At 36.7% G+C, this 20,298-nt stretch overlaps 1 long non-coding RNA gene across 6 annotated transcripts in view; it reads left to right on the plus strand.

The window, feature by feature from the left end:
- The first annotated feature begins 657 nt into the window (after positions 1 to 657).
- LOC108497627 overlaps positions 658 to 20,298 on the plus strand; it is a 29,766-nt gene continuing 10,125 nt past the window's right edge. For 2 of the 6 annotated variants that reach the window (XR_001874918.1, XR_001874920.1), the window contains exons 1-4: positions 658 to 822; positions 969 to 1,053; positions 6,043 to 6,093; positions 10,674 to 10,847. This is a non-coding gene — a long non-coding RNA (uncharacterized LOC108497627). Of the gene's footprint in view, positions 823 to 968; positions 1,054 to 6,042; positions 6,094 to 10,673; positions 11,239 to 20,298 lie in introns of those variants that run through there. The other 4 variants (XR_001874921.1, XR_001874919.1, XR_001874917.1 and 1 more) reach the window with 4 other exon arrangements.

Consider the following 20,298-nt stretch of genomic DNA (forward strand, 5'->3'; position numbering starts at 1 on the left):
ATATCCTCAATTAATTACAGATTCAGTCTCACTACTAAAAAAACCATATTAGACAATCACTACTGATGAGCACTGGGTCAAAGAAAAGCTGAGCACACTCTACATTTGTATTATTCTCTTTAATTGAACTTCCTTCTTAATAGCAACAAATAAAATCTCCTTTCTCTGCTCATAAAAAGCATATATGCCTGCATCTTCAAACTCTGGTTAGACTCACAACTACATAAGTAGGTCTACTTTTTATAAATATGATTATAAGATAATTTTAGGGGGAATGCAAAGACTATGAATCCTTGAAAGAACAACTCTAGAAGCAGGTCCATCACAGCAGCAGCTCTCCAGGATCGAGTGGAGTGGGAAAACACCAACTACTTGTATTTTTATTTTACAGTTTTCCCCTGAATTATGTAATTCCCCTTACCCATGCAGTCCCCCTGCGCAGTGCCTTGTTGTCTCCCCTCCCTGAACCAGTCCCCGCCCCTGCACACGCATTATTGGTTGTCTCATCCTCTTCTCCCCAATCCTGGTTTGTTACTGGACTTTGGTCCTCCTGTATCCCCCACTGGTTAGCAGAGCCCTCAAGCCACTCCCTTTCCCCCAGACTGTTACCGAATCGTGTTCCTCTTTCTAAGCCCTCCCCCGGAGACCTTAAAAGCCCGTGGGAGTTTCAAATAAACCACTTTTAGCCACTGGAATCCAGAGAAGGAACTTTGTGGCTCTTTTCTCCTAGTGAAGAGGGGGTCACGCCACTGAAACTTTCTCTGAGAACCTGCGAGCAAGGAGTCGCTAGCAATCAGCTCTGTTAATAATTTATATATCTTTGTGAGTAATTAGTATAGTTTTTATGACCTAGACCACCTCTTATGAAAATCGCAACTGTAGAATACCTGTAAAGAACCAATAGGGACTTCTTGTCACTATTTTAAATTGCAACAGGGAGTCATTAATTCTTACTCTTTTTAAACCAGGAATCTTTCTTCAGAAAATATGGCTTCCTAATATACAGAATAAGCTGGACTCAGAAAACCTTTTTTATATCTAAAATGTCAGAAGGTAAGTCCATTTCTTTGAATACTTTAAGGCTAGAAATTAGAGCTCTATGCTACTAGAAAGAATCAGTTTCCCAGTTTCTAACTGTGGAGTATCCCAAGATACTGGATGTTAATGTCATGACATTTTAGATATAGAGAAACTCTTTTAAGCTATATTTAGAGATTTCAAAGGCTCCCTCGGAAACTTTCATACAATTGGACCTACAGTAAACAGGGAATCTAACTTTATATTAACACTACAAGAGATAATCCATAAACATACTTTAATGCTTTGAAATGCACCTATGTGGCATGTACAGAAAATATGATATGATTATACATTAAAGGTTTTCCCACCATAAATATAGGTCATTCAGAACAAACACAACTGACAGCAAAGACTTTGTGAAAAGGTAGCCTAAAATGAAAAATTTTGGTCCAGGCTCAGACTTCTAAAGAAGTCAGCCTTTTTATTTATGCAGTTAGTTATGTAAGTCCACAGAGCCAATATTTGTCTTTAAAGTTGCAGCTTTTTTTCATAGCAAAGAAGAGACTATAAAATGGCATTTGCCATCACCCTCCATTAATCTTTCTTGGTCCTTCCTTCAGCACCAGAGGTTACAGACACACACACACACACACGCAAAAAAAAAGATTGACGAGGAAACACGGAAATTCGCATAATTTTTTTATTGTTTCTTCTGCTGTTTAGTTATGTATTTATTCAACAGTATATCTTAAACTGTATGGAGAAATATACATGCTTTTAGAAGGTGGATAGGCAAGACTCTTGAACACTTTCATGTATAAATTTATTTTTAAAGGCCACTAGTGTTTGATTTTATTTGATAGATAGTCTTCATCATCCTCATCTAACTTATTTAATACCTCTCACCTAGTTATAAAATAATTCCAAGCCACAAACATTGAAATCTAGCCAAATAAGAAAAGTCTAATAGTTAATTTGATTCCAACCTTTCATAAGGGGATTACATTGACATCAGATTCTCCTGTATTCATCTCCTTATTCCTATGGGACAATCATTTATTCATTTGTCAGACCAGATAGAAACAAATATAATCCTATGCATTTCCCTTAGGCTAATATTATTTCTATGTGATAAATTCTCACCAGAAAATATTTGCTCTTAACTTGGTTTGCATGGTTCTTTAAAGAATAAACAGTGATCAAATATACCTCTGTTACCGCAGTAAAATCCTGTGCATAGCAGCAGTGCTTTACAGGTGCAATGAAGAGAATTTTCATTAGTTTGAAAGAACATAGCAAGCATGCCTTTTTTTTTTTCTTTTCCCCTACAAATATTATAGGGTCATCAATATGCAAGCCTATCATAAGATACTTGGTAGATTATCCATGTTATTATTCAGTAGAATGCCAAAAATTTAGGAAGCAGACCTCCCAACACGTCAGCAATTTAGAGATTGTCTTACAAAGCACTGCAAAAATAGGTGTTCACACACAGTCAGTTTTCCCATAAATGAGGTTAATTTGTGTTAGCAAACTGTCAAAGAACCTGTCATATTCTATTGTCTTTCCAAGTACAAAAAAGTTAAACAGATTACGAGACTGAAATAATACCCCAAAGGAATCCCAGACAATGAAGAAAATCAACTGGTTTATAGCTTCTTATTTTGAAATTATACTTACATCTGATTCGAAGGAGTAATTTTTTCCTGATTGTGCATATTGAAGAACACTCTTCTGGATTTTTATTTTCATAACGCTTTCTTTAAAATTTCTGTAATAATAGCAATAGTTCTGGAGAACTATTTGACCTTGTACAAGGGCAGTGTCAAATATTTCACTCCATTATAAACTTGAATAAGTAATTTGATGGTTATTATTCCCTGCATTTTTAATGAAACAAAAGATAAAATTTCACATTTTTGTGAAAACAACTACATGGTACAATTAGTAATAAGTGTTAATTAAACACAAATCTTTAGAACCATAGAAAGAACAACAACGTGTACTGGAAGTGTTCAAGAAAGAATCTATATGTGTTGTAGCTACCACAGGGCTAATACAATTATTGATACTAGTTTTGTGATTTTAGAAGTTTAAAGTATAGACTGGACTTTTAAGAAATTTTAGGAGAAGTTAGCAATGCAAAGACATATTTGGAGTAATTCTAAAGAAATAGGAACCAAAAGTAACCTGACACATTAACAAAGGGGAACACCTAAAAAAAAGCTTAAAGCCCAAATTCACAATTCACTAGGAAACACCATACTTAGTGTGATAACATGAAATTCTAAATATGAGACAAATTCTGGCCTCACACGGGTTTCAGCATGGTTTTCTGAATAATTGATTTGATTTCCTAGGACTTCAGTGAGCACAGAAACACACAGCACATGGTGAAGTACATACCTGTTCTCTTGAAGGTTAATAAAACCATTCAGTGCATATGTTAAATTTCATATCTATGTTACCTTTTGGCAGACATATATATTATCATAAGTATAAGAAGTTGAAGTTTTACCTACTTTTTTCTTTCCCCTTTTTTTACAAAAAAAAAATATTATCCAGTTAAATGCTTGATGGGAATCTAGCACACTGTATAAATAAGTGAATACTTTTCCACTAAAATACTTCAAAATTGCTTCTTAATAAGAAATATCTGAACACAACAAGTGCATGCTAAAATCATACTGTATTGCTTTTGTATCACTGAAAGCAAACAGCTATCTTTATAGTAAAGTTAATGAATCCAAGTAATGAGTCTCTAATACATGGGAGGAGAGACAGCAGAAAATAACACTGAATTCAGCTGGGTTACTGCAGGGAAGAAATTCTTATAGTGCCTTTAAACTACATTTCTCTCTGATAGCTACATTACCCAATACTTTAGTTTAGTTCTAGTTTTACAAAAAGACATTTGAAAAGTTTAATAAGAGTGCAGTGTCCTTTCAAGACTGAGTCTTCTAGCATATCAAGCACCAGAAAAATCTTCAAAAATCATGGTGTCTACTGGTTAGCATTCATTAGAGTGACATTTACAATTTCACATGCCCAGGCCTGATTCTTATAATTTCCTGTGATGTTCAAGTACCTTGAACTCTTATTGATTACAAGCCATTCAGCATTTTTCAAGAATCAGAGACATGAACATGAAATCAGACGAACTATTTATCTAGACAATGACATTAAAGCAGTGCAAACTGTGAATTTGAAATATTTTAGTCATATCTGGAAAACTTCTGCATTTAGAATTTTTCTGAATAAAGTGTGTATATACACATGCATACAGGCACATACAAATAGAAATCTCCAGGTCGTTTAGAAATGGATTAGGATCATCCTCAGAATAAGAGACTTGATATAAACCTTTATATTGGTCTGATTCAGCTTACTCAACCACTGCTATCAGAGCAATATATCCAAAAAATCTTCAGTGAAAAGAGATCTTTATGATGCAGTAATATTTCTGGAATATTTCTAAATGGTGGAGATGTCAGAAGAAAAAAAATGCAATGTATTATTCCTTCAGTGTGATTACTGTTGAAAAATATAACCTCTGAATTGAAGTTTTAAGACTTTGATTTGAAAATACAAAATATTTAGCAGATGAACAAATTCAAATGTGTCTGTTATTGAAATTATATTGGGACATATAATTTACCTTTTCCAGTCATTTCATCTACCAAAAAAAAGCAGAAGTGAATGCATCCCTCTCTGTGTACCTAAATGCTGTCCACAAACTCAGACTCATACTCTAGAAAATATTTTCTCTAAAGTACTTTCGTTTTCATTCATTGCACTAAACACAAAAGCAAAAGTATTTTAAATCCCCATTTTTTGTTTTCCTTCATTTTTGTTTCACAAACTGCTAATTAGAAAAAAATATTTCATACAAATGATTAGCTCGTATCTGCTTTGACACTTGAAAGGTTACAGCAATAGGAAAAGGAAGAGCTTTAATTAAAGAATGAATTATTGACTACTTCATTTTAATTGATGTAGCCTTCTGCTATTATTTTTTGTGTTTATAGATATTTTATGTGATTCTGTAATCAAGATCACACACAAAAACAAGTCTTTAACTACTGAGTTTAAAGAATGAAGGGCTTCTGTATGATCACATTCAGCCATTTAAGTTCAAGAATCATGTGAAGTGCAGTTTCCATGACAACAAGTCACTAATTGCTAACAGAAAATAAAGTAAAAATCAACCTTGACAGAATTTGGCAGTGACATGGAAGCTGAAAAACCTTCAAAACAATTATACGACAATTTTCATGTATGATGAAGAAACACAAGCAACCCCACCTTCTGAGACATGGTGGAAGCACTCAGAGTTCCAGGGTTATTTTGGATCTGGCAGAGCTGGCTGCATACAGTAGTCACTGTGCATAACACTTGATAGTCAACACCTACCTTCAGTAACAGATAAGATGTTTGTGATGAGGTGATGAAGGATTTTTGCATCCTTGGGCTACAGATCAGCAAAGGAAAATGCTGTGGAGAATGCATGAAGTAAAGAATGACACACATAACAAGATTTTAGCATAAATTCACAGGGTAAGAAGAAAAACAAATTAAAGGAGAGCTGAGAGGGAAGAAAAGAGCCATATTCATACATGCCTCTCATGCTAACTTATTAGTGAGCGTTTCAGACACCTCTAGGTTGCAGACAGAAATAGTCTTTTGAGACTAGGGAAAACTACTTGAGAAGCACAATGGTGCCATTCAAAATTTACCAATTTATGAACTGCTGCATATCATTTGTAAAAATTGCTTCAGCCTGAGTTACCTTTCACCAGCTCCGTAAGTCGACTCACTGGGTCACTAGGAGTGAACAAGAACATTTTGATAAATTCAGTTTCCATGACAATGAATTAGCCATGGAAAAGGGGGAGGTGTTGAAAGATCTGTGTTCTGTAGAATACTCTTCAAATGTTTGCCTGTTTTCATTTTTAGCCATTTAGTTCTCATGGCTCCGTTCCAGGACTCTTTAATTCACCAGTAGCTGTTTTTCCTCCACAGATTAGAGAAGAAATTCATCAGTGAATGTTTCACTCAGTGGCCCCATCTAATGTAAGAGAATATAAAAATGAATTTTTCCAATTATGCTTTTTTGTTTGTTTAGAAAGAATGCATCAGTCTCTTGTTGTTGTTCCACTCTAACCTGACTACAGAATACTTAATCTTTCTTATTTATTGCCCACTATTGTACTTAGGAGTACAACTGTAACTTGCAATTCATTGGGAGTTCATTTTAAATACCCTTGAGCCCCAAAAACAAAACAAAACAATGATTTGGTACTTTCTTCAAAAGAAACAAGCCGATTAAAGTATGCCATATTCCAAAGCCTGCTATAGCCTACATCAATGGGAATGGCTAAGAAAAAGACCTCCAAAACCAACTGGCATTTATTTCTGATAGAACTGCTTAATGTTATTTTTCATTTGTCTGCCTTTTGAAAGGTTAAGCCAGTGGGATATTTGTTAGAGTCAGAACTGAAGTCTGCTCAAATTTGGGAATGTCTTTTTGCCATTTTCAGCGGGTCTGGTGTGAGAGCCTTATACTAATAAGATTAAGAGTGAAGTTGTTTAACCATTCACAAAAGATACTTATAATTCAGAATAAAAAGTAGCAGGAGATCAGGAAAGCTGTTTCCACTGGCTATTGGGATAGATCATTTTCCATCCCAAGGCAATTGAGACAAATTTGACTCCTTCAGAAAGTAAACCTGTTCTTAGTACCTCCAGCAATATGCTCCCCATTGCCATAAATAAAAATTGAAAGGACTGAACACCTTGTTTCTGCTGTCTGTCTGCTGAACAGCATCATTTCATGTGCTGCACAAGAAATGGAAGGGGGTTTCAACAAGTTATTAAGGTCTGTGACAGCCAAGCACTGGCTAAAGTGTCTGAATGATTTGCAAAAGAAAGAAAATGCTACTAGCAGGAAATAAAAAAAAAAAAAGAAGGGAGAAAAATAGGGAAGAAAAGTAGAGAGAAGGAGAGTAGAGAGGTCCACAGGAAGAGGGAAGGGAGACTGAAATTTAGAGGGGAAGTGGAGGAGGGGAGAGGGAAGGGGCTAAAGAAGGGAGGTGAGCAGGGGAAGAGACAAGAGAATGCAGGGGAGAAGAAGAGGAAGGAGATGATGAAAGAGAGGAAGAACAGGGTGAGAGAGAGACAGAAAAGGAAAGGAGATATCGCCTTTGTACATACCTCTGCAAATCTTTTTTATGTGTATGTCAGTAAGAAACCAATTTCTATTCACTAATGTATACATATATAATATTTGAATAGCTGTTTTGGTTTATCTTTCCACAGGTAATTCACACGCACAGGAATATTCACAAATAACTGTATATTTTCACTCACAGCCATTAACTTATGGACTCAAAGAGAGAGAGGAAAGGTTATTACTGGGCCACAAAGATGATCTGAGGGGTGGGGCACTTCTCCTATGAAAAAAGGCTAAGTGAGCTGGAGTTGTTCAGCTCAGGAAAGAGCAGGCTTCAGAGACCTTACCACAGCTTTCCAGCCACCTTCTGGGGGCTTATAAAAAGTAGGGAGAAGGACTTTTTATATAGACAGATACTGACAGGACAAGGGTAAATGGTTTTTAACTGAAAGACAGCAGGTTTAGAACAGATGTTAGGAAGAAATTCTTTACTCAGAGGGTGGTGATGCACTACAACAGGTTGCCCAGAGAATTTATGGATGCCCCATCCCTGGAAACATTTAAGGCCAGGTTGGATGGGACCCTGAGCAACCTGGTCTAATGAGCAGCATCGCTGCCCATGGCAGGGGGTTTGGAACTAGATGATCTTTACAGCTCTTTCCAACCCAAGCCTTTCTATGATTCTATGATTTAAAACTGTATTGCATGTGAGGCATCCATTCCACCCTAAAAAACTTCTAATTGAAAAGGTATGACAATTTTTCAAAATGCAAATGCCATTAATACTAGACTTTTGAAAATATTGCAGGGTGGAGATCAAAGTCATTGTTTTAGCCAGTGAGACTTAATTGTTCTGAAGCAGCCCCTCACAGAAGAAAAACAAAAACAAGAAAAAATGAATCCAGGTTGATTGATACTCAGGAAATCAGTAGCCTTGAGTCTCTCAGTCTTTATTTAAAATAGCAGGGGCAGTTGCCATCAGGCACTGGATTGTATATGGACAGGAATAAACCTAACAACTTTTTTGGTATATCTACCATGTAGAACTGTTTCAACATTCTTAATTCAGATGTGAATGAGGTGTGTTAATAGCTCCACACTTCCACTCCTGGAGCCGAGGAACGCGTGCAGGTAGGATACGTTCAGGTCCCATTGATATTAATGGTGAGAAATCGCTCAGCCTGCTGTTTTCAGTGAAGCATGGTACAAAGCTCACTGTGAGAGACAGATGTCTGGGGCTTCTTCACTCCATCCATGACCTTCAGTTGGCACCAGACACTGTGGTGCGTCTCGTCTTGTTAACATTTTAACAGGTGAGAGATGGCTAAACAACAGTTCTCTCAGACCTGTAGATTGCTAATAAGTGTCACAAAATACACACCAGAGCTCAGGTGCAGATCATTAAAAGGGAAGCAAGAATGGGAGGAATAATGACATGTCAATCTACCTCAAATCAAGTTTGACACTCCCATGATACTAGTTAGCACCATGCACAGGGAGCTTTGCCTTCTGTTCTTTCGAACTTGAACCAGGAGCACAGCACTGGAACTTATTTCCAGATGCTTTTGGTTAAACTTTGAGCCCCTGCTCAGATTAAGGAAGAAAAGAAGAACATTCAGAATTTCATTTTTTTTCTAATAAAGGTTTAAGTGATCTAGTCAAGCACTGTGAACTTTAACTAATAGTTTCATGCTACAGTAATGGCACCTATTATTTGAATTCATTTCCCATACTGACAGCACAACTCAGGCATACTCCAGACTATGACATTTTAAGTGACTGGTGGTTTTCAGTTGTGCTTCCTACAGTACACTCATATAAACTACAGAGTGGAATATACACACATCTCTGTGCCTATGTGTCTATGTAGACTACAGCTCATGCTACTTTTACTTTTTCTGCTATATAGAGAAATATATACTTTAAAAAGTGCACTATCCTTGGAATATAAGTGTTTTTCCATGCTAAATTTAATCAAAAAAGGAAATACTTGAGATATAAGACAAAAATTCCAAAGTTTTCATTGCTTCAGTAAAGCTGCTGCTATTCTATCCTTTATCCTTATCAACTGCATTTTATAATCTACGGATATGAAGAATTGAAAATAAATAGGAATGGTACAGAAAATTAGTCAGATATTTTTTTAGTCAATCATTCATGTCTCATAGCTACCACACTATTTGTCATCTAGTCTGTATGTGGTAATTCTTACACGTAAAAAAACAGGTCACCAACTTCCCCCTCCATTGCACTCCAGGCAGAGGTATAACTACAGCTATACCTCTGAATGGGAAGAGACTTTTTCTTGCTGCTGCTTATACAGTGTTACTTGAGGTGCATAAAATTGGAAGCTGATTACAGACAATTCACAGAAAAATGTGACAGGAAATACCTCATGTTTCTTTTCTTCTTTCAGCTCACAAATGCATAGTTGGAAATTTTGATTCAAACTAGGGCAAGGTTAGGAAAAGGAGTCTGAAATTTGTCTGTGTTCCCCACATGGCTTGGAAATCCAGTCCAATTGCCTCCTTTGTATGAGGCAAAACTTGGCTTCAGCACGTGTTATTCTGATGCTTCATTATGCCTTGGCAAGACCACTTCACAAGGATGTTTTCTTTGAGTTAATTTCACTTAAGGGATAAAACTTGCAACTGAAAAGTTGACAGCTTGTTTCTCCTGAATTTAAGATATGGAATCATGTTAACACTCAAGTATTACCACTGACTTGAAGCTGACCTAGAAACCAGACCATAGACATTATTTATAACCATAGAACAGAGACCAAAGTAGCTCTTTGGAATGACCAGTCTATCCATTTAGTAATCAATCTCTTTTCTTTTTAATGAGTTTTGCAAAAAATGAAATCCATAAATTTTTAAAAAATTATATTCTCTTTAAAAATACACCTTTTCAGGCAGTGTGATATTAATAATATCTCCATACCTCAGAAGGTGAAGTAGCATTATTCATCTGTCCTATTTCCACTCATGTTATAAAAATAAATTAGACAATGTGAATATGTTTTCTTTTTTCTGTTATGAACTCCTATTTATATTCTTCACACAACTGTGGGTGAAGTTTTTATTTTAATTTGAGGTGGAGGTGTTTGTTTGGATTTTTGTTGTTGTTGGCATTTTGAGAATTAGGGGAAGTTCCTGAGAAGTACAAATTAAACCTTTCCTAGATCCACCTTTACAGAAATCTTGTCAATGTTCAAAATCAGCAAAACCTAACTTCAATAAATGGTATTAGGTTCTCTATAGTGCTGAAGTCAATAGCTCTCTTGTAACAGTGTTATAGTTTAAGCACTGCTGCAGGCCTATACTAGTCTGGAACACGGGATCAAAGAGATAAAAGCACAGTGACAGGATCTCTTTCACTTTATATTCTGCCACTCTAAGGATCTTTACAAGAGTTCGATTCTCAGTGACATTTTGTCATTGATTTTTTTAATATATCTTTTGCATCAATGTTTTTTCAGGAACCTCCTATAAGGAAGATGACATCAGAACAAGTTAAGAGCATGTGTGCCTAATGCATGAAAGACTGTGGGACGTTTATCCACCACCTCTACTAAAGATCTGTAAGCAGTGTACTGAAAGAAATATCTCTATATTCAATCGACTGAATATTTCTGTGTCATCAAGCATTAAAGGTAAAAGTTTTTCATTCAAGAATAACAAAACAGTACCTATCAAAGTACAATCCTCAACCAGATGAATTCAGTGGCAAAACTAACATATCAAAACAAACATTGATCTAACCAGTTCAGACTTCGTTCAGACTTATTCTGACTTATTCTGACCAGTTCAGACTTCGTTCAGTCTACTGTAAGATATTACAAGCCGTATTTTGAAGTGAGTGGGTGACTCTCATTGTAACTTCTTGTCCAGAGTTGCATGATGTACATACTTTTTCCCCAAAGCTCAGCATATTCACTGCTGAATACTTCAGAAATCTGGCTATTTTTTGGGTGAAATAAATAAAAGATGAACTCTCTTTAAAAAGCTCTTCTTACATACCATAATAAGAAAAAAAAAGTAATATAACTTGTGCTTTTCATTGCTTCCAATCTTGTGTAGATGGCTAGGAAACTAAATAAGAGTACAGAACTCAACATAAACAATTGACAAGTCTAAAATATGTTATTATGAAAAATGCTGATGTTCAACTAGTTACTTTTTGCTGTGCTTTAGAAAGGAACTGGGACTTGAAAAAAAAAGTCACAGAATATACAGAATGGATAGAAAGCAGAAATGGACCTGGGGGTGCTGATCCACAGCTGGCTAAACATAAGCCAGCAGTGTGCCCAGGTGGCCAAGAAGGCCAATGGCATCCTGGACTGTATCACAAATAGTATGGCAAGCAGTACTATGGAAGTGTTCTATTGTATTCGGCACTGGTGAGCCTGTACCTTGAGTACTGTGTTCAGTTTTGGGCACTTCAATTGAGGAAGGACATTGAGGTGCTGGAGCATGTCCAGAGAAGGGCAACAAAGCTGGTAAAGGGTCTAGAGGGTAAGTCCTATAAGGACTGGCTGAGGGAGCCAAGCTTGTTTAGCCTGGAGAAGTGGAGGCTCAGACCTTACCACTCTCTACAACTACCTGAAAGGAGGTCGTAGGCAGGAGGATGTCGGTCTCTTCTCCCAGGCAACTTGCAACAGGACAAGAGGGTGTAATCTTAAGCTGCACCAGGAGTGGTTTATCTTGGATATTAGAAATAATTTCTTCATAGAAAAGGTGATTAGATAGTGGGATAGGCTGCCCAGGGAGGTGGTGGATTCACTGTCCCTGGAGGTGTTTAAGGAAAGATTGGACGTGACACTTAGTGCCGTGGTCTAGTTGACAAGGTGGTGTTTGGTCCTAGATTGGACTCAGTGATCTCAGAGGTCTTTTCCAACCTAATTGATACCATGATTCTGTAATATTAAGTCTTCTGATGTCAGATTGTATATCTGCAAACACATTCAGCTTCTATCTATGTAAGCACAAATCCATCCTACCTATCTACTCAAAAATGAGCAGATGATTTCCAGAAAGAAATTTGGACTTCAGGAGAACTGAATATTCTGTTGGGGGTTTTTACATCACAACGGAAAAATTATGAAAAAAAGGGACAACTAAATCAGAAATTGGCAGAGAAGATATATTGGTTAAGTGCCTAAAATCAAGAACGAATGAAATGGAGACCAGTCTGGTTCCCTGAACACTTCATTATTCACCCAAACAATCTTTACAGGAAAAGCTAAGTCTGGCAACCGACTTAGGCTGTAGCTGACTCTTCCACAGTTCAAGTGAAATCCATAGACACTGAACTACAGACCATTCCGGAAATTCTCTCCCATGGCATAAATTTCATCCACCCACAACATCTAAATTTAAAAAGTACAAGTAATTTAAAACTACATACTTTCACACAAGGTTTTTCTTGAATCACTTTAGATTGAAGACACATTATTAAAAAAAATTCTGACATTTCTTTTTCTCATTAAATATGCAGTTACTCTACACAATCAGATCTTGCTCTACAAGCTATAGCCAGAAGCCACATGATTGGAAAAAGGGAGTAAAGCCGACAGCCTCTAGGAGGACTGAAGTCAGTTAAGTATTAGAACCAAGTACATCATGTTGCCAAAGACAACCATGTAGTACACATGGAACTTTTTCATCCTGAAACATAAAAAAACCCGCCTGATGCAATAATTGAAGAAAGAGCCTCTCTTTAGATACATAAAATCATGATTCATCAAAAAATAACTGATAAGAACAATGTAAGAAATATAGCTGGGAAATACCAGTAGTAGTATGAACATTGTATTTGGCCCAGACTGAACTGGAAGAAGACCTATTACACTCATTAAAGATGACTGCCAATAATTTTTTAACAAGTTGATGAAAGAATTAGAGTTAGTAAAATTAGCTGACAGTTAAGTCTGGATGTCCTAAGCCCAAGTAATAATGCACTGGAAAGTAATTATGTAAAGACAAATACAAAAATTTGTCAATATTATTTGTCATATATTTGTCATTATATCTAAGCCAATGCCTTGTGCCTCAACTGCTGTGCATACTATATATTTCTATTACAAGTTTGTCTGTACAGAGTTCTCACTCAGCTCTGAAAATGTAGTTTTCTTGCCACTTTTTTTTTTTTATTATTCAAGGATAAATGTATTTGTTATGATCAGTTCAAGGAAAGTCCTATTTCTTACAGAGATAGTATACCAACATGTCTCAGCAGAAAAATACAAGCCTTCCTTACCTCACAAACCATTTTTTATTTATTAATTTGAGTTTGTGCTTGTACCATTTGTACTACCATTTGTATGGTGGTGATATCTCACAACTTTCTATATCAGTAGGCTGGTCCCTTTGGCACCACAATCCACTATTTTCCTTCAGAAAAGTAGTAATATGAAGCAATATAATCTTTTTTTTTCAATAAACAAAATATTGGCAATGTAACCGAACTACTATATGTGAAACCTGCTGTGTAAGTGGACAGCAGAAGCGGCTTTTGTAGATCCCATAAAATCCTTTCAGATGCCTTATTTACAATAACATTATAAGCAAGAATGTTGCAGATGTGGTGGTTTCAGCATGTAAGAGACAGGAGGATAGGGATTCATGTCATTGTAACATACAGAATGTAAACATTTAAGTCTTTAGCCTTCTTTCTTTAAAGTTAAAGGTGAAAAAAGGCCTCCAGAAGTAATTCCTCCCATCTGCCCTAAATGCCTCCTTTAGGATAAGGTAAATTCCCCTTTGGAGTTGTTTACTTTTACAAATGCAATTAACAGAGGGTAATGCAGATATTGCAACCTAATCATGAAATCCTTATCAGAGAAGAAAGGGTTCTTAATCAATGCTAGTTGGGAGAAGTCACATATATCTTCCAGTAAAGTTAGAAAAAGCAGATGTCTAACTCTGTAAATGGACTTTGTACCTGGAAGTGGACTTACATATTTTTTTGCTCCATAAACTGGCCTGAAAAGAGGTCTCTCCTTATAGACGTTGTGCTTTTACAGACCTTTATTCAGCTTCATAACACTTTCGGTTTCCACTGGATCTCTGGGTTCCTCTCTGTGTTGGCCAGGTGTCACGGTTAGGGTTTTGAACCCTGTACACTATGCAGGTTATGATTAGTGTCAGAGTCTTCATACTAAGCTTAAAACCTTCTTTCTTTGCAGCACTTTTGCTTCCTTTCAGACAGGTTGTTTTGCAATGAAGAGTATTTTATGATTTTATATCTTATATTTGCATGTCTTTCCTGCTCAAGGAGATAATTCCAATACAGCTTAGGCATATTTTACTGAAGGATCCAAGAGCATTTATACTGGATCAGCCCAGATTTAATATTCTTCAGTGACTTTTTTCTTTTTCTGACTCAAAAGAACCGACAACTTCATCATATGTTTACTTTAAATGCAAATGGAGGGGACAGGAGGAGGGAATTGAAAACAATTTTCCAGTCCCTTAGGGATGTGTGATTATTACTGCTCTACAGCAGCCCCTGCTGGAAAAGGACACATGTCAACCCCACGCTCTGCCTGCCAAACCTCCTGCTTCATAGCTGGTTAGTTGTGTTCCAGCACAGTAAGCAATGACATCCAGGTACACCAAAACCTGGAACCAGTTCTCTTGCCATCTGCATTGGGGTAGCAACTGCTCACTCTTATCACAATGAGGCCGGGATGCCAGAAGAATAAATAATGCTTATGATCCTTGTCTGACATATTCATAGCCTCAAACAATAAGGAAACTGAAAAATATTAGTGTAAGAGAAGCAAAGTGTAAGATAAAGCACTCGAGAAAAGCGTTACTTAAAGTACATGTCATGACTTAGCATCCAAGGAACATTTTTCACCAAGTGAAAGCATGATAAATTATGCTAGTACTGTTTTCTCTTCCATGTGGTTGCTGACAGATGTTTGGAAAAGAAAATCTTCCTTTCTGCTTGACCTTAAAAGCTGTATATTGTAGATTTATAATGCTAAACAGTAAAACAGTGCAACAAAAAAGGAAGTTCTTTTGTGATAGAAACAAAACACTTTTGCTTTGTTGCTCAGATTACATTGAAAAATATTAAAAGTTGTTTGTCCTAATAATATTAATAACAATAACAATAAAAATTGCAATCATAATAATACCACTTATCATTTGAAATGCATAACTAGAGTGGGAAAAAAAGCCATTGATTCCAACTTGTTTTGCCATACATCTGCAATGGAAAGAGGATTCTGCAGGCAAGTTGTGGTAAAAACATATCTATTTTCTCATATTTACCACCACATTTAATCCATTCTTCCCAAATAGCAGTGTAAAATGTGTACATTTCTAATAGGGGTAATATTCTCTCAGGGTTAGGCTGAGTGAAAAACAGTAGTAATAATTTACATGAAAGTGATTCATGTAATGGGGAAAGCTGAAGGAGGCGGGTGTGGGGAAGAGAAGGGATGGAACAAAGGAATACGTGAAACATAACACAGGAAACAAACTGATCTAAAGGCATGTAATGACTGATTATTTTTGCACTAGGAAAACTTTCTTAAAGAGGAAGAGTGATTAAGTTTTAAACAATGGCAGACACAAAAATACAAGTAGCCTCAACAGGAAGAGCACCCTGCAATAAAAGACAAGTGCCTCTGGGTTACATCCATAGGGAGTTTCATGTCTTGGAGTTGTTGGAGAAGCAAACAGTATTTTTGTGTAACTTCTCAAGTTTAAGTGGACAATCAGATTTTTCTACATTTTAGGAGAAAATCACAGAGACGTCATTTTTTTCACATTTCTCTGATACGTAGTACACAGGCAACACAGGCTTGGACAATAACTACACTGAGTAACACAAACAAAAAAACCAGTAGTAAGCTCAGGAAAAGTAGGACTACAGAATATGTGGAGTTTGTCAAAATATAAATAATTTCCAGTGGAAAATATTTTCCTTTTTCCTTTTTTTTTAAATGTAAATTTCAAAGAACAAATTGCTTCATTACATTGCCAATAGTCACATCCGTATTTGAAGAGAATTACTTCTTGAATTTAAACAGTCTGGAAAGTAATTCTGTCCAAAGGCTCCTTAAATAATCTAATTCCATTACAACCAAACAGGGCAGAATAATTGCATCAAAGTATTTTTACTCCATGTATCTTGCAGCAAATATTTGATATGGAGTTCAGTAAGTATCACACTGAGAAGTTATACTGTTAACAGACTGTCTGTTCCTGAATGTAAGTACTGACTAGAAAATTTTGGGAAATTATGCCCTAAATGTTAAGTAAGAAATGAGAGGAAGAAGCATAAATGGAAGAGGAATGAGTAGGCAAAGATCTCTGAAGTTGGACACTGAGTCTGTAAATATGACAGGTAAAGTTTACATCTGATGGCATAAAATGTTGCAGTTATTAAGGAATTTTCTGTGATTATCTTCCCAAAGTCAAAAATCCAGTGAGAAATTAAAGTTTACATTTATTTTCCTTCCTTGTAACAGCAATATTCAATAGATAAGGATAGGTAACTAGCCTATATAAACAAAATCTGTCAACTTTAAAAGTCACCTTGGGTGTTTGATCTATACCCATCTTTTTAATTAAAGGACATATAATTTGTTATGCTGCTTTGAATAGAAATCACAATACTAGGATAAAAAGATAATTTGCTTAAAAATGTAATGGGAACTTAGCATTGAAAGGCACATCTGGGTGAAACAGGGAACTATTCTTCACGCAATACTCTTTTAAAAAGAAGTAGGCTACAAATGAGGCAATGTAAATCCTTCCTCCCTGTGCTTGCCCTCCAGCTGCCAGCAGCTTACCGCACTGCTACCCAAGAAATATCACTGCCACAGAGCAGCACTGGAAAAATCACTAATGTATTACCATGGCCAGCCAGCAGAGCTCTCTAGAATTTTTTCATTGTTAATGAATTAGTAATACTTGGAAATGTTTATATGGCTTTTCACAAAAAAAAAAAAAATAAAAATAAAGGTTTCATTATACCAGTGGGTATTTGTACCTTTGACGGCCTTCTTGGCAACTGTTATAAAAGCTATGTCTTTGAAAAAAATATTGTAAGGGGGCAGCTTATTAAATTTTGTAAATCATAAGGCCGTCTGCAAATGCAGAGCACTGCAGCTGATATAGTTGTTGGCCTAGAAACTCTGCTGTTAGGACCATTAAACAGGTCCAGAGTTTAAGTTGCACAGTAAATTACACACAGAAGAAACAGGCACAGCGTCTTGCCTTGAGTTTCCTCCTGTTAAAACCCTGGACTGGCTGTGTTGCAGCATCCAGAGACTCTGACACTATACACTGTTGTTCGACTACACTTTAAACAGTGATACGTTACTTTCCACAGCCTTGGTTAGTCCAGACAACTGAAAGTTACCACACTTTTCCTGAAGCCAACGACAAAGATAAAAAGGAATAAACTGGTCTAAGAGCAAAGCTGGTGAAATGCCAGTGAGGGGCCCCAAGCCAATGGCCTATTATGGATCTTCCTTTTCTTACATCATAAATTACTTAAAATGCTATCTAAATCAGCCTTGTGTGTCCTTATCAAATTGATCTCTGCAAATTCTCTAGCTGTTATTCCTTAACACCAGATGCAACTTTACAAATAAACCACACTGACTGCTCAGTTTGCAAAATACTAAAACACAAATTGCTGGTGAGAGTGAGATAGCAATGCAAACTTTAACTGAAGACAAAGGACACATTGCTTCTCTATTTTTTCTACAGTGTTAAAGGTCAGTATGCAGTAACCAGAATATAATTAATAAAGTTACCTACTCTCTTTTGATGAGTACTGACCTAGATGCACATCAGCCAGCAGCCTCAAACAAAAGAATGCTAATTCAACTGAAGTGCAATATGGATTGTTTTGGTTCATAGTTCTTAACCAGCTGCTTTCTCCCTCTACTCTGACATACCGTGCCTTGTGCTGAACTGCAGCGTGATTAGAAACTGTCTAAGACTGTGGGCTTTTGTGAGCAATGGAAGCAAAAACAGTCACTCAAAGAGGTTTGGTTTACATTGACTCAGCAGCTCTCTTGGAGCTCAGTTTTCTAATAGCTAGCAAGTAATTTTTTTCATAATACTTGATACAGGACTCAAGATTTTTACATTCAGCATTGGGCAGGTTGTCCTTTCATATTTAGGTTAATAACTGAAATACTAATCTTCCATATTTTGAATAAATAAATGAAAATCTGACTACAAGCTGAAAAATGTAAATCACTGTATATGAACTGTCACCAGGGGGAACTGTTAATTCATGTAGCAACTTTCAAGGTTGGAGTGATAAGGACTGGCACACCATAGAAGTACACAAATGTTTAGAAAACAGAGAACTGGCAGCTGTGTAATGACTAATCAAAGGTTAAAAGCACAGAGACATGTAACACAACTTGAGCTAACATAGCAATTAAAAACAGGCAAAGAGTATCTTCTGAAATATTTTATAGATATTGTATGAAAAAAACGTTTACAGTATATGACCCTGACATATTTAAAAGATTACTTCTGTTGAAAGGAAATAAAATGTGATTCAATAAAGACAAGTCCACTGTAGGATGGCATAAACAAATGAACCCATCAGTGACCCATTATAGATTTCCACCAAAAATCCCCCAGTCTGAAACAACAGTATTTTGATGTTTCTTTGGCATTATTCCTACCTGTCTTGGCAGAAGGTTCTGCTACTGGTCATGCAGGAAAAAAAAAAAAAAGAGGGAACATTCCCCAGAAACATTTTTGTCAAAGCTTCTCAGAGTAATTGGTTTTGTTAAAAAAAAAAAAAAAAAAAGCCAAGGAATTGTTATCTCTATAGCAGGGACATTTGAAATGAGAACATAACAATGGGTTTGAAAGCAGAGATCTCAACTGAGTAATATGCTACTGAAACAGTAGTAGTTTGACAAATTCCACCAAACTTCTCTCTTCCATCCTCTCACATTTGCTCTCTAGTCCATCTGAATCTCAATGAATCCTACCCACCAGTAGTTGACAAGACTTACTCCAATTCAGATTAGTCAGAGACAGCAAACACTAACATTAATAGGAAGAATAAGGGAAATATACTTACAGTGTCAGTCAGTACAGAAAATAATAGCATGTTAGCAAGAATAATATTATATGAAAAATATTGACTTTGTTGTAAATGGAAAACTAAATGCAATTTCACAACAGCACACTGTCACAAAGACAAATATTATATTGAATTGTGATAATAAACATACATATAAAACAAGCAAGGTAATTATTTTTCATAGAATTATAGAAATATAGAATGGCTTGGTTTGGAAGGGACCTCAAAGATCATCTAGTTCCAGTTCCCCAGCCAAGTGCAGGGACACCTTCCACTAGACCATGTTGCTCACGGCCCCATCCAACCTGGCCTTGAACATCCTAGGGATGGGGCATCCACAACTTCTCTGGACAACCTGTTCCAGTGTCTCACCACCCTCACAATAAAGAATTTATTCCTAATATCTAATTAAAACCTACTCTCATTTTGAAGACATTCCCCCTTTTCCTGTCACTACACATTCTTGTAAGAAGTCCTTCTCCATCTCTCTTGTAGGCTCCCTTCAGGTGCTGGAAGGCTACAATTAGGTCACCACAAAGCCTTCTCTTTTCCACACTGAACAATCCCAGCTTAGTGGCCCTTGGTGGCCCTGCTCGGGACTCACTCCAACAGGTCAAGGTCTTTCCTGTGCTGGGGACCCCAGAGCAGGATGCGGTACTCCAGGTGGGGTCTCATGAGAGTGGGGTAGAGGGGCAGAATCACCTCTCTCAACACTCCTTTAGATGCAGCTCAGGAGATGATTGGTTTTTCCGGGCTGCAAGTGCACATTGATGGGTTATGTCCAGCCTCTCATCTACTAGCACCCTCAAGTCCTTCTCATCAGAGCTGCTCTCAATCTGTTCATCCCTCAGCCTGTATTGGTGCTGGGGTTACCCCAACCCAGGTGCAGCACCTTGCATTTGGCCTCTTTGAACCTCATGAGATTCCCAAAGGACCACTTCTGGAGCTTGTCCAGGTCCCTCTGGATGGCATCCCATCCTTCAGGTGTGTCAACCCCATCACTCAGCTTGATGTCATCT

Source organism: Lepidothrix coronata, unplaced genomic scaffold (assembly GCF_001604755.1).
Source record: "Lepidothrix coronata isolate B3197 unplaced genomic scaffold, Lepidothrix_coronata-1.0 Scaffold50, whole genome shotgun sequence".
In the NCBI taxonomy this organism is placed as follows: Eukaryota; Metazoa; Chordata; class Aves; order Passeriformes; family Pipridae; genus Lepidothrix; species Lepidothrix coronata.